This window comes from Abramis brama (genome assembly GCF_963993115.1).
Source record: "Abramis brama genome assembly, chromosome: 1".
Classification (NCBI taxonomy): domain Eukaryota; kingdom Metazoa; phylum Chordata; class Actinopteri; order Cypriniformes; family Leuciscidae; genus Abramis; species Abramis brama.
The window spans coordinates 55511190-55525303 of record NC_139963.1 but is presented as its reverse complement, the minus strand read 5'-3'; the positions used below and the strand labels follow the sequence as shown (position 1 = coordinate 55525303).

The following is a 14114-nucleotide window of genomic DNA, read 5'->3' as shown; positions in this document are numbered from 1 at the left end:
ACACCTAGATCAATATCCAGAAACAACTCGTATTTCATTTCGATAATCTTTTTTTTTTTTTTTCATAAAAAGGCAATATTTCATAATGCATGCTAATGGTGTAGCTGAGGTATTTTGCAGTAAATAGGTACAAAAGTACTTAAAATCTCCCAAAACATAGCATTAATTCATAGGATCTCAACCTATATGTTGCAGCAATATGTAGGAGCTGCAATTGGATCTCAACCTTTGTGTCTCAGAGCAGTTCGTAACAATCATCATGACTGTGTCTGGATGGAGAGTGAACTACTAATCCCAGCAAACCTTCCCTGAGTTTTGCTCGTTCCTTTGGGAACTGTTCCACAAATATTCTTTGTGGGTTTTGAATTGTTATTTTCTATTTAGCTGTGCATAAGTCACAGTAGGGTGAGTTTGAAGGAAAGAGAGAAACACAGAACGGATAAAGAGCTTTTAAGGTCAGTTATTAGTGTATTTTCTACGGTTGAAGAGGAGGATCAACTAATCCTGTGCCATCCAGTAATGTTTATGACAAAGCTGAAATCAAAAGTTTAAGATATGATGATATTACATTATTTACATTTATTTCAAAGTCAGGGTATTTCTTATTCCTTCTTAAAGAGGCGTTAGATTTGGTTTATCCATAAATGTTTATGAATGCATTAACTATCAAACACCGGAAAAAGACTGTATGATTTGAATCTTCTTTTTATGTTGGTATGATTAATTGTTTTCATTTATTAATATCATAATGATCACTGAGATATACTGTGTTTCAGGTATCAGTGGAGTGGAGGATCATGTGTTCATCAGTTCTGGTGGAAATGTGCGTCTGTCCTGTAATAATGCTCTTTCTGACTGCAAATCAACTATATGGATCTACTCTAACAGATTCAGACATTCAGCAGGAGTTGAACTGATTACTGGAGGGATAAAGAGGAAAGACACAGAAAGACATGAGAGACTGAGTCTGGAGTCTGACTGCTCTCTGAACATCAAGAGCGTCACAGAAGAAGATTATGGATTTTACATCTGCCAACAATATGTGAACGGACAGAAACAAGGACCTGATGCACGAGTTTCTATGCATGTTCTTCATGGTAAGTTTATGATTATGTGGTCACTGGTCAGTTTAAAAAGGGCAGGTTCTACCTTTAAACTCAGATGATGATTGAAGAGTCTGTGATTTGTGTCTTGTGTTCAGTGTCAGTGTCTCCATCATCATCATCATCTTCATCCTCACAGACTGAGATCAGTCCAGGTCGCTCTGTGACTCTCTCCTGTCAGTTGTATTTATATACTGGATCTCCCTGTGATTATTGGGTTCGTTCTGAGGGAATTGAGCTGTTGTGGGTGAATCAGGCTGGTGTTGTTTTGAAGACAGACTCCAGATATCAGATATTATCATCATCAGATCAATATCCCTGTGTCATCACTCTGACTACAACACTCCTGAATGAAGATAACAACAGAGAGTGGAGATGTCAGGTTACTCACAGAAATCAACTCCAGACCTCAGTCAGATACACTGTCAAGTATTCAGGTGAGAAAACACTCTTTTCAGACAGATTTGTGAAAACTTTCACACACTGGCTCTACTCTTTCTGATGGCTTCATACGTTTGGCAATTTTAAAATATTAGTGGTCAAAGTCATAAACTGCATAAAAATCCTCATAATTCCCAATATTGACCTCCTATAGGTCATACTAGGCTAAAATAGACTCTTCTGATTCATGCAATATTTCATGTATGACCCATGAGGGACGTCAATATTGGGAATTATAAGGATTTGTTTGCAGTTTGAGGAATTCTAAGGCTTAATAATGTCATTGATTCAGGAAAGCTGAAGGTTTATGGGAAGCAGCTCACTGTGTTTCACTCTCATATAAACCAGGAATAAATGATACAGTAACATCTCTCTTCTCAACTACTGCCACTGTAAGCTGTGATGATTGAACACAAACTGCATGTCATGATCAATATGAAAATATGATGTTAATGTCCTGATGCGTCTGAACATTCATCTTCTGCAGCTCCAGTCGCTTCAACAACACTGACTCCAGTCAGAAGCTCAAACTCTGAGAAGACATCAAGCCGAACTACAGCAGCAGCTTCTACACAAGGTTCATGATCACATGATCACTGTCACACATCATCAGTCTCTCGCTTCAGTGGTTTGCACTGGCTCTCACAGACTGCTTTATCATCACACATATTAGCATCAAAAAAAGCTCTTTAGTCAGATTTGTCAGTGAGTTTTGATACATATGATCGGTCTTGTACAGTCTGTTGTCTGATGCAAAATAATCATAATATACAGTTAGTGTAACTCACGCCATCCCATGATAAATTAATAAAATCATAGTGAGGATTTATTAAACACAACTCATCCCATGTTAGTGTGAGCAGCTTTTAGATACGGAGCTGCTCTAGAATACAGCAGTTTGTAAAAGAAATGCCATGACATTGTGTGCATTAAAATATTATATAATTATATTTCCATTTTGTTTTTAACAGTTGTAACATCAACTACAGTAACAGCACTTACTCCAGATACCACAGCAAACCCTCTGAATCCAGGTGTGTGTGAACATCATCCTCATTTGACCGATTCGTTGTTCGAGCAGCTGTTCACAGATTTTGACTCAAGCCATGTTTAATTTGTAATCTACATTACTTTCTAATTACATTCTCTTGTACATCACCAACAATCATAAACATGAAAACTAATACCGTAATGTAAAAAGTAACTGTCAGTAAATGTCAGACACATCATTCTCATCCAGACAATCCTAAACAATCATGTCACATTCATTTAGTGAACATATGAGGTACAGTCTGTTAGTGTACATATGGCTTTTAATACATGTAAATTTCTATAAAATCATCACCACAAGCATCAATTTACATGGTAAATAAGGATAATTATCCTATTCAGCGTGCCGTGTTTATGTATTTGGTTAAACACAGTAATATAGTCCTGCTGAACATATCTCTCTCTACTCTCTCTCTCTCAGTGACTGTGACTGTGATTGTTGTTGCCGCTTCATTCGCTCTTCTCCTTCTGGCTCTTATTCTCTGGGTGATTCTTAAAAAAAGAGCAGGTGAGTTTTTCATATTTCATATTTCAGAAATCAATGAGTTAACAAAAATAATGTTTCTATTCTACAGCACTAGATTCTTCTAGACTCTTTTAAAAACGGATTGTCATCTGCATTAGAGACTGTGTGTGTGTGTGTGTGATCATAAACTTTCCCGTGACATTATGTTTCAGGCAACAGAAGAGGGACTGGTGACTCTGTGGTAAGTATTGCAGGTTGATCCATGAGTTATTAATGTTCATAAGGACTGACCCTGAAATATGACATTCTTATTACTCAGATTATAAAATGTCAGGGTTCTCAGCAGACAGTTCTGTCAGTCTTGTCTTAGTTTAATGTGTCTCTGTCTGTGTTGTGTTTGAGCACATGGCTCTGTCTCTATTTGTGTTGGCCATGTGCTGGCCATGTCCCGCCTCCTAGTTTCCAGTGACCACGCCCCTTCTTTTTTAGTCGTTGGCTGCGTTTACACTTGGCATTAACATGCAACCTGTATCTAGATGTTATCCACATACACATTGAAAAGACAAGTGTAAACACGCTTCTGATCGGAATGTTATCCAAATCAGCATGTCCAGGTTCAGAGATAGTCAAGGATCTCAGTGTAATGTAAGCGCAATCCAGCCATCGTGTCTACATTCACAGGTGGATGTCACACAACGTCTCGGACCCATATGTTTCTCTGTACCGTCTCTATGCTGCCTCAGAAGTCTGTCTGAAATTAGTTTTGTGAGGAGCCTTCGTGTGCAAACGCTGCCTGCAAAGTCATTGTCTGATAGGACAGCGAGGCATCAAGTCACTGCCTACGTTTTCAGATGCAGCCATTGTGTTTTCTTTCCCTCATGTTTTACCATGCTTTGGTTGAAACAGCTTTGGTTGAAAACGACACCATTTTCAACTAAAAACCTAAAATTTGTATGCGTTTTGGCTGTTAATTTACACGACAACGGCATTTTGGGTGCCTGAAAACGCAAAGTTTTGAAAACGGTCTCCGGTGTAAACAACGGTGTAAACAACTAAAACGTGAATCTGGGAAGACGATGACGTCATGCACATGCATATAACGTGTTCAATCTATAGTGTTTCATCGCCATCTAACAGCCTGGCAGCAGAATACAGCGTTTTTAGTCGTTTTCGCGGATCCGTGTGAATGTTGTCTGTAGACGGAAAATGTCTCGGTTACCAATGTAACCCTCGTTCCAGTTGTTTTTTCGCTGAGGAGCAGATCATGCCCCAGTCAGCGGTGGTCCAGTAGAAGTGGCAAGGGGACTAAGTCTCCGTTCCCTCCTTCAGGGAAAGACGTCCAGTCAATGACGGCAGAGGTGACTCTGCCGAAGGAAGATACAAGCTTACCGTAGGAAGCATGCCGTAGATAAATACACATATGGGATCACTGTAGGGATCACAATATATGGGCCCCACCTAACACAAGTTTCACAAGCATACAAGTGATAGGACTAGTATCAGACGCTTCGCCACGTCTACTACCGACAGGGGGCTTGGAAGAACTCAATAGGGTTCCGTAGAACTCACCAGAGTAAATTTACGGACTTATCCAGTCCAAGGTGGGGAATGGCGTTGCAAGCCGACACTAAACGCCGACGCGTTTCGAATGCGCATGCGTCGCGTCTGAACGCGTTGTTGTCTTTGGAGCTCCATCGATTGATTTATAATTCTTGATTTCTCTTTAAACTCACTTACAACGAACATTTTCTATTTTTCCTCACCTCATAGTTACAACGCGGACTGTTGAGCAGACGCGTCTCAAGCCTATTAGTGATCCAACGTCGGATACTCTTATAGGTTACTCCTGTGGATCACGGCTGAACGTGTCTTCTCCACACTCACTTACAAACAAACATTTTTTCGCCTATCGTGCGTCTACTCTACACCTGTACCACTAAAAAGACGGATTATATCCAAGACTTCAGTCATAAATTAGTATTAATATTGATAGCATCACTGGTAGCGTCGTTGCTAACTTAACTTACTGTCCATCTGTTAAAATGGCGAATATATCAGATGTAAGTAGTCTACCTTTTGGTGCAGGTGAGGACACATTTGAGCTACACGCGTTGCAGTCTGAGCTGGAAGCTGTTGAGAAACAGATCCACGACCTTTTAGTGAGAAAAGCCGAGCTGATAGACCGGCGGTTAGCTCTTGAAACATCACGCGCCGATGCACACAAATCAGTGATCAACGTTACTAACCCGCTGACTGCGACCTCGTCTACTCCGTGCGTTACTCAGCATCGGTCACGAGCGTCGAGGCCGCGATCAGCTATGGTCTCGTTCACTCCGGCTCCAACACGCCACCACGAAGCCTGGATATTTCCGCAGCGGAAGACGCGAGTCAGGTCTAGACCAAGAAAACTCTCTCCGACCCTCCCGGTTTTCGAGATATCCACACAAAACCGCTTCTCCCCTCTTCGCGAAACAGAACGCGATGCTGTGATCATCGGTGATTCCATCGTTCGACACGTACAAGCTACGTTAAATAAAAGTAAGGTGCATAGTCACTGCTTTCCTGGTGCTCGTGTTTCTGAAATCGCTGCTCACGTTCCCGAGATTCTGAACGAGCGCGTTGGAACTGTGGTCCTGCACGCGGGAGGGGCCGACATCAGGCTGCGACAGACAGAGGTTCTGAAGAAAGACTTCAGGAATCTGATCGATACGGTACGCAGCACATCGCCTGATATAACGATCATTGTGTCAGGACCGCTTCCCACGTACCGACTAGGTCATGAAAAGTTTAGTAGATTATTCGCGCTAAATGAATGGTTAATGTCATGGTGCAATGAGCAGAAACTGCTCTTTGTAAATAATTGGAATCTGTTTTGGGAGCGTCCTAGGCTTTACCGTGCTGATGGCTTACACCCAAGCAGATTCGGATCGGATCTTCTGTCAGATAACATCTCCAAAATGTTAAATACCTTTTGACTAGTAACCAAAAGTTCAAATCATAGTCTCTGCTGCACCAAATTAACTGATATAAATAGTGTAGAACATTGCATAGAAACTGTGTCTATTCCTCGTTTAGTGAGATCAAATAATAAATCTACTGCAGGATCTAGAAAAAATCTAATTGTTATTAAACCAGAAAATGTTGCTATTAGTAACCAAAAACAATTTCTAAAGCTAGGTCTTCTAAACATTAGATCACTCACACCTAAGGCAGTTATTGTAAATGAAATAGTCACAGATAATAGCTTCGATGTACTTTGCCTTACTGAAACTTGGCTTAAACCTAATGATTATTTCGGTCTAAATGAGTCTACTCCATCAGGATACTCCTATAAGCACGAACCCCGTCTGATTGGTCGTGGCGGCGGTGTTGCAGCGGTCTATAGAGATATTCTCAATGTTACTCAGAAAACGGGTTATAAGTTTATTTCGTTTGAAATACTTGTACTAAATGTTACGCTCTTAGATGTTAGAAAAAAATTATCTCTAGCCTTGCCTACCGTATATAGACCGCCTGGGCCTTACGCTGATTTCCTAAAAGAGTTTGCAGATTTTCTCTCAGATCTATTGGTCAATGTAGATAAAGCATTAATTGTTGGAGATTTTAACATACACGTAGATAATCCAAATGATGCGTTAGGGGCTGCGTTTATAGATTTATTAAATTCCTTTGGGGTCAAACAAAACGTCACCGGACCAACTCATCGTCTTAACCTGTTAAGCTGCAACCCCACTTTTGAAAAATCCCAAGAAATGACATACCCAAACTGAAACAGATACAGTTCATGAACCCTTTGTACTAAAAGCACAAGTATGATCTCATTTGAAAGCTGACACCTGGCAGTTTATTGTAAATGTAGAATTAATTATTGTCATAATGACAAAAATTGTTATAAATAGCTTCAAAGTTTTGTAAAGTTATTAGAAATTATTTTTTATGAAACATCCTCATGAAAAAAAAAATTGAAGTTGGCACTGGAGCAATCTAGAAATGCACTACAGCTAATGCCACATGTCTAAACATTTTATGTTTAAAATCTTAAGATAATAAGTCCAAAACTCTGTATTTAGTGAAATGTTTTTCAAGACCATGTCATGTGACTTTATTTTGATTTGACGCTAAAATGCTACTGATGTTTATTGTCATCTTCTAACCATCTATCCAGTATATTGTCTTTATTGTTTTGTGGTGCAAACGAGCCCCATTCAGTCTCAGTCTCCCCCTGCACACATTCACACCTCTCCAGCCCGGTTATGGCTCTAAATATGCATTTCTTTTGTCTGCATTATAGTTACTAACGACTGGCTATTCACAGGCTATTCATATGGTTTCAGTCACTAATTTCTTTTCTTAAAGTTCACCCTTACATTTTAAACTGTATCAAATGCATTTCTTGAATAAAGAAACATTTCAGTAAGCATTCAAAAAATAATAAAAATATAACTTCTAGGTGGCAGGTGCACCTAGGGCTAGCTAGCATGTTAGCTTAGCACACCATCAATACACGACAATTTATGAGATTAAAACCATGTTTGTGCTTATAAACTTACTTTATAAAGCAAATCGAGTATTTTAAATAATTTTTTGTGATCTAATTTGGCTTCAGATAAAAAATCAGACAGAAAATATACTATTGGATAGTGTTCTGCACAACGATTCTATATAGATTAGCATTACATTATAAATATAATCTATTATTATGGAAATACCTGGCATGGATTGAAAAACACAGGTAACTCAAATATCATAGCAAACATGTTTATTGTCTTCAAAACTGCATGTTACAGCCATAGTTACAGCGCGATCTTTTGTTAGCTTTGTGTGTGTTCGAGGCTTCCTGGATTGTCACATGATTATGGCACTTCTTCATGTTCTTCTAATACTGTGCACAGGGCGGCGAGGGCGCCCTCAGGCTATTGGTATGAATTGAAAACACAGTATCAGAGTTATGCAAACGCTCATAATGATTACATCGACGCATTTGGGTATAAATTCAATAAATATTATTCCTGTCTATAGAAATCTGATGTAAACCTATGAGAATATATCAATATTTCTCCAAATCTGCACATTTTTGAGCTAAAGCCCTGAGGCACGTTGTTTTGTGTATCGCTGTCATGACGACGGCACGGGAGTTTTTTATGAATGAAAGCGGCTGACGCGCATAATTCATATCAAAGGTATCGACTAATTTTTTCATTTCATAACTCCTGACACAAATTAAGAAATAACTGTCGCTATAAGTTTCTCAGAATACAATAGTGGTCAAATTCTGAAACTTGAGTCTTATATCTTTTTAATGATGTATAGTTTGTCAAGGTATAACATTAAATCTGATAGTAACTTTGAACTATATATAAATAAAACCGCTTCAGTGCGCCGACGCACTGGCAACGGTTAACAGGTTAATCACACACTCGATTTAATTATATCATATGGAACCGATCCAACCGATATAGATATCATTCCACAAAGTGATGATGTCACTGACCATTACTTGGTAACTTGCATATTACGTACTGCTGTAATATGTCATGCGGCGCCGCGTTTTCGACCAGGCAGAACAATCCTTCCATCTACCATAGATAATTTCTCGAGTTGCTTGTCTGATCTGTCTCAGCTGCTGCCTGAACCCAAACAAACAGATGAACTAGAAGAACTAACTAGCACTATGAGCACCATTATCTCTAGAACATTGGATGTTGTTGCACCCGTTAGATTAAAAAAGGTCACAGAGAAAATTAAAGCACCATGGTACAATAATACTACGCATGTTCTAAAGAGAGAAACCCGTAATTTAGAGCGTAAATGGAAACAAACTAATTTAGAGGTCTTTAGAATCGCGTGGAAAGACAGTATGTCACGTTATAAAAAGGCCCTAAAAGCGGCCAGGGCTGAGCATCTCCGCAAACTAATAGAAAACAACCAAAACAATCCTAGGTTTTTATTTAACACCGTGGCTAGACTAACAAATAAACAGACGTCACCCGAACAAAATATCCCGTTACAGTTTAGTAGTAATGATTTCATGAACTTCTTCACTGAGAAAATAGAAAACATCAGAACCACAATTGTAAACGTTCAATCCTCAATCGCACCTTATAATTCAGCCTCAATTTTCCCCCCGCAAGAACAATTACAGTGCTTTACAACTATAGAACAAAAAGAGTTAAATAAACTTATCACTTCATCTAAAACAACAACATGTTTATTAGATCCTATACCAACTAAACTACTGAAGGAAGTGTTACCTGTAGTGGAAGAGCCTCTCCTCAATATTATTAACTCGTCTTTATCTTTAGGTCATGTTCCAAGAACATTTAAACTGGCAGCGATAAAACCTCTCATTAAGAAACCACAATTAGACCCGCATAATCTAGCAAATTATAGACCCATTTCAAATCTACCTTTTATGTCTAAAATACTAGAAAAAGTTGTGTCCACTCAACTGGGCTCTTTCTTGCAAGAAAATGATATCTATGAAAAGTTTCAGTCTGGATTCAGGCCGCATCATAGCACTGAAACTGCGCTCGTTAAAATCACAAATGATTTACTCTTAGCTTCTGACCAAGGCTGCATCTCAATACTAGTTTTACTTGATCTAAGTGCTGCGTTCGATACTATAGATCATACAATACTCTTAGATCGACTACAAAATTATACTGGTGTTCAAGGACAAGCATTAAGCTGGTTTAGATCATACTTATCAGACCGCTACCATTTTGTCTATTTAAATGGAGAAAAATCGATCATAATTCCAGTAAACTATGGAGTGCCGCAGGGATCTGTGTTAGGCCCTCTGTTATTCTCAATATATATGCTGCCACTTGGAAATATTATAAGGAAACATGGAATTAGTTTCCATTGTTATGCTGATGACACTCAAATATATATTTCATCACGGCCGGATGAAAACGCTAAATTATCCAAATTGACAGAGTGTGTTAAAGATATAAAAGATTGGATGACGCGTAATTTTCTATTATTAAATCCAGACAAGACAGAGGTAATACTTATCGGTTCAAAAAACCGCCCACAGAACCTCTCACAATACAACTTTGACATCGTAGGATGTCCTGTTACTTTATCCTCTACAGTAAAAGACCTGGGTGTTATACTCGATTGTAACCTGTCTTTTGAAAATCATATTTCGTATGTTACAAAAACAGCCTTTTTCCACCTTAGAAACATTGCTAAGCTACGTAATATGCTATCAGTTTCTGATGCAGAAAAGTTAGTTCATGCATTCATGACCTCGAGACTAGATTACTGTAATGCTTTATTAGCCGGTTGTCCTGCATCCTCAATAAACAAGCTACAGTTAGTCCAAAATGCAGCCGCTAGAGTTCTTACTAGATCAAGAAAATATGATCATATAACACCGATTTTATCATCACTACATTGGCTACCTATAAAGTTCCGTATTAATTACAAGGTATTGCTACTGACTTATAAAGCCCTAAACGGCTTAGCTCCAGTCTATTTAACGGATCTTCTATCACCCTATAATCCATCGCGCTCTTTAAGATCAATAAATTCAAGGCTTTTGGTCATACCTAGGATATCCAGATCAACCAAAGGAGGGAGAGCATTTTCACATTTGGCTCCAAAACTCTGGAATAGCCTTCCTGATACTGTTCGTTGCTCCCAGTTTAAAACTAGATTAAAGACGCATCTTTTCAGCCAGGCATTCATATAATATTGTTAATCTCACAGTTTCAAACTACAATCCGGCCTCTAGTTCATAAATGCCAGAGGAGAACTGGCCCCCGACTGAGCCTGGGTTCTCCCAAGGTTTTTTTTTTTTCTCCATTAGGTCACCTGATGGAGTTTTAGGACACCATTAGGCCGCTTGATGGAGTTTTTTCGGTTCCTTGCCACTGTTGCCTTTGGCTTGCTCAGTTGGGGATATTTTGGGGATATTTAATTTTATTCTATCAATCAATAAATTCCACTAGAAACAAACTTTGTTGTATTATTTTATTTTAATACGGTGAAGCTGCTTTGATACAATCTGTATTGTGAAAAGCGCTATACAAATATACTTGATTTGATTTGATTTAAACTCAGGCTAAGTGAGGCTGACTTCAATGAAGGAGCCTACTAAGCCGTGAGTTCAGTACACGTTAGTGTAATGTCGCCCAACCCCTAAAACAATATCTGTTTAGCGAGGCACCCATCTTGACGCTTAGGAAAGAGCACACGCTCCAGATGGAGGGACTCTTAACCCAAGTGGACACAGAGCACCTTGGACTTTCACCAAGATGATGGCCACACATTCCCACGTGGGCCAACCATCGCACAGGGAAGCGCCCTCCTTTCTGCTGGTCCCCAAACAGACAAGTAGTTAGTCCGGTACCAAGACTTTGCGTTCTGTTCTACCACCACAGAGCGAGAGAAGCATAGAAAAGTCAGGGCTGGGTCTGCCTCCTCCGAGGCAGTGCTCGCAGGCTCATTATCTGTTCCCATTACAGGAGAGATAGGAGCCTTGGCATATATCCAGGCAAGGGTCGCCTGCAGGAGTAGCCCTGGCCTGAATCTAATCACACTTCGTCAACTGAAATGATGCAAGTTCCCACCTTCTGAGGAGTAAAACACAATAGGAGAACTGTTACTTAAAACAGGTTTTTAACTCGCTACCTGACTACTCAGGGGACCGCTCCGAGTGCATGGCACTGGAGAAGTCTCCGAGAAGGTAAGAGCTATGCAAGAAGGATGACCCTTTGCATTGCTCAGGAACCAGACAATCAAATTGTACCCCCCTCAGAAGCCACACCGTGACGTGCCCATGAGAACAACGTCACCCATAAAGGTGGAGCGGAAGCCGCACCCCACAATTCTAGTGCAGGAGTGAAGTGACAAAATGACCGAACATCTCAGGGGTTCTTATTTCTAAGAACACCAACGAACCGGTTCTACTTCGGATTACAAGCAGGCCTCCAGTATGGAGGGGGCTCACGCAGAAGTATTAGTATCCATAGCTCTTTCAGAGGTAGATACTGAACCACCACAACCAAGCTGCTGTTTAGGGCTCAGTGCAGGTGCCATCGATGCCCATCTCTGAGTGACTCAGAGGAAGTCAGAAGGCTCTCGAGGAATAAGTCTAGTTGGGCCGGAACAGGGCAACTGAAGACTGTTCCATTCTGACATAGCACGCTGATGTGCAAGAAAGCTCACCGGGGAACGCCCTTAGTGTGAACCCTGGCGTCGGTTCGTTCCGATACAACCACTATCTCCAGTGATTAGCGAAAAGATAGGGGAATACCCAAAGCAGCACGGATGACCCAGTGCAGCCCTGAGAATCCTCCCTACTGACACCTAGGTGGATGGGGTTTCCATTCTCTTATGGCGTTTGCTATCATGAGGCGCTGAGGCGGCATAATTGAGCAGGCCAGAGTTCTACTGTGGAGAAGCGTACCCAGCTTCAGCCCCATCGGAGGTAGTGGCAGGCGAGTTTGGACCAGCGAGGAAGCCCTTGAATTATCCTCGCTGAAACTCTAGGCGAAAAGACACCAATGTAGTCTGACACAATCAACTTAACTGACTACATGCCCGTTATACATGGCCCCTGCGCTCATATCCCCAGATCTGGTCTAGAGTCACTGACTCGAAAACCAAGACCTGTACACGGCTAAGGGTTTGGTAGCACACCACGTGAGTGTACTACTCTGCCACGGCCACTAGCGAAGCTGGTCATAAAGTCAAAGTTGAAGCGGTCAACACATGGAGGAAACCATCCAAGAGGCTGCGTCTCACACATGCCCCGGGAGCCTCTGAAATTAATCAGTGTGACCCTTTCTCACCCCAACACTGACCAGACATGTCCCCTGAGGAACATGTAAACCAAGTTCACCTCCAGACTAAGAAAGGTTCCTCTCTGTTTAGCAAAGGAACCCCTCTCAGTTGACCTGCGAACCCCACTGGCTATGCAGCACTCATAGGGTAAGGACCTGTACCGAGACCTCCGACCCCAGACGCCAGGCATGGGATGACCCATGTCTCGCGGAAGAGTGGAGCCCAAAGTACTGATCCAGCAGGTCCTTCGTTGCAACCACTGAAGGACCACAGTTTTACCTGCTGTGTGAAAACTGAACGGGGGCTTTTTATCTTCCAAAAAAGGCCCGAACAGTAAACACAGATCCCAATTAACTCACTGTAACCCAAGTATTACAGAAACGGATCCCATAGAGACCCGTTACCATATCGGCTGGAGGAATGGCCTCACCACAACCCTCACCAGTGGGAAGCGATGACCACGCTCGTCACGGTACTACCTGCACACATAGTGACACAGGCAGCACCGGAATGAACGGGTGCCAGACGAACTGAATCGCCTTAGCCTAGTCAAAAATACACAAACCAATTGAGACGATCAGGAACACTTTTCAGTGCTACAACTGACCACCCCAAAAGGCTCAGTGTACCCTGACCTACTCAGAATGAGGCAATGGTTCGGAGGCAGAAACCTAACTTCAGAGAGCCCGTAGGCGGCCAAAGACCAGGTCTGCCTCCTTACTTAGCAGCAGAGTGCGTGAGAAGGCATGAGCGGGTCCTCGGACGCATTACTGCTAACTAATGAAGCTGAGTCTCTAGCATAAGGAAAAAAGCTGAAACAGCCAGGAACACCTCACGGTGCTACACCGGTGAATCAACAGAATTCCAGATACCATAAACCACAACTTCAGTAAACAGGGACTCTACTCGGAGGGCCCGTATGCGGCCCGAGACTGAATCATGTGTACATGTAAGTGCACTTACCTGTTTCCCTCGTTTCAGAGGATCTCAAAATAGCATGAGACGCCCAACCGACACAGAATTGACATAATTAGGGCTGGTGATACAGACGTGACTGTTGGTGTCAGGCTCCTGGTTTGCACACCTACAGCTCACCTCTGCTAATGCTCAGGGATAAAGAAATTGGCTCTTTTTTTTTTGAAAATGTAGGTACCACTGGCTCCGCTTTTACGGGGAGCCAGTGCTGGAACAGACATACACAAACAAAGACTCCCCCCGGTCCACCACTGAGGGGAGGGAGTGAACCGGTACCATCTCAA

At 41.4% G+C, this 14114-nt stretch overlaps 1 long non-coding RNA gene across 1 annotated transcript; it reads left to right on the top strand.

Moving 5' to 3' along the window:
• The first annotated feature begins 1441 nt into the window (after positions 1-1441).
• Positions 1442-2578, top strand: LOC311095959. The gene is made up of 3 exons (XR_014608930.1): positions 1442-1540; positions 2032-2121; positions 2516-2578. It is a non-coding gene; the product is annotated as an uncharacterized lncRNA (long non-coding RNA).
• Positions 2579-14114: the final 11536 nt, after the last annotated feature.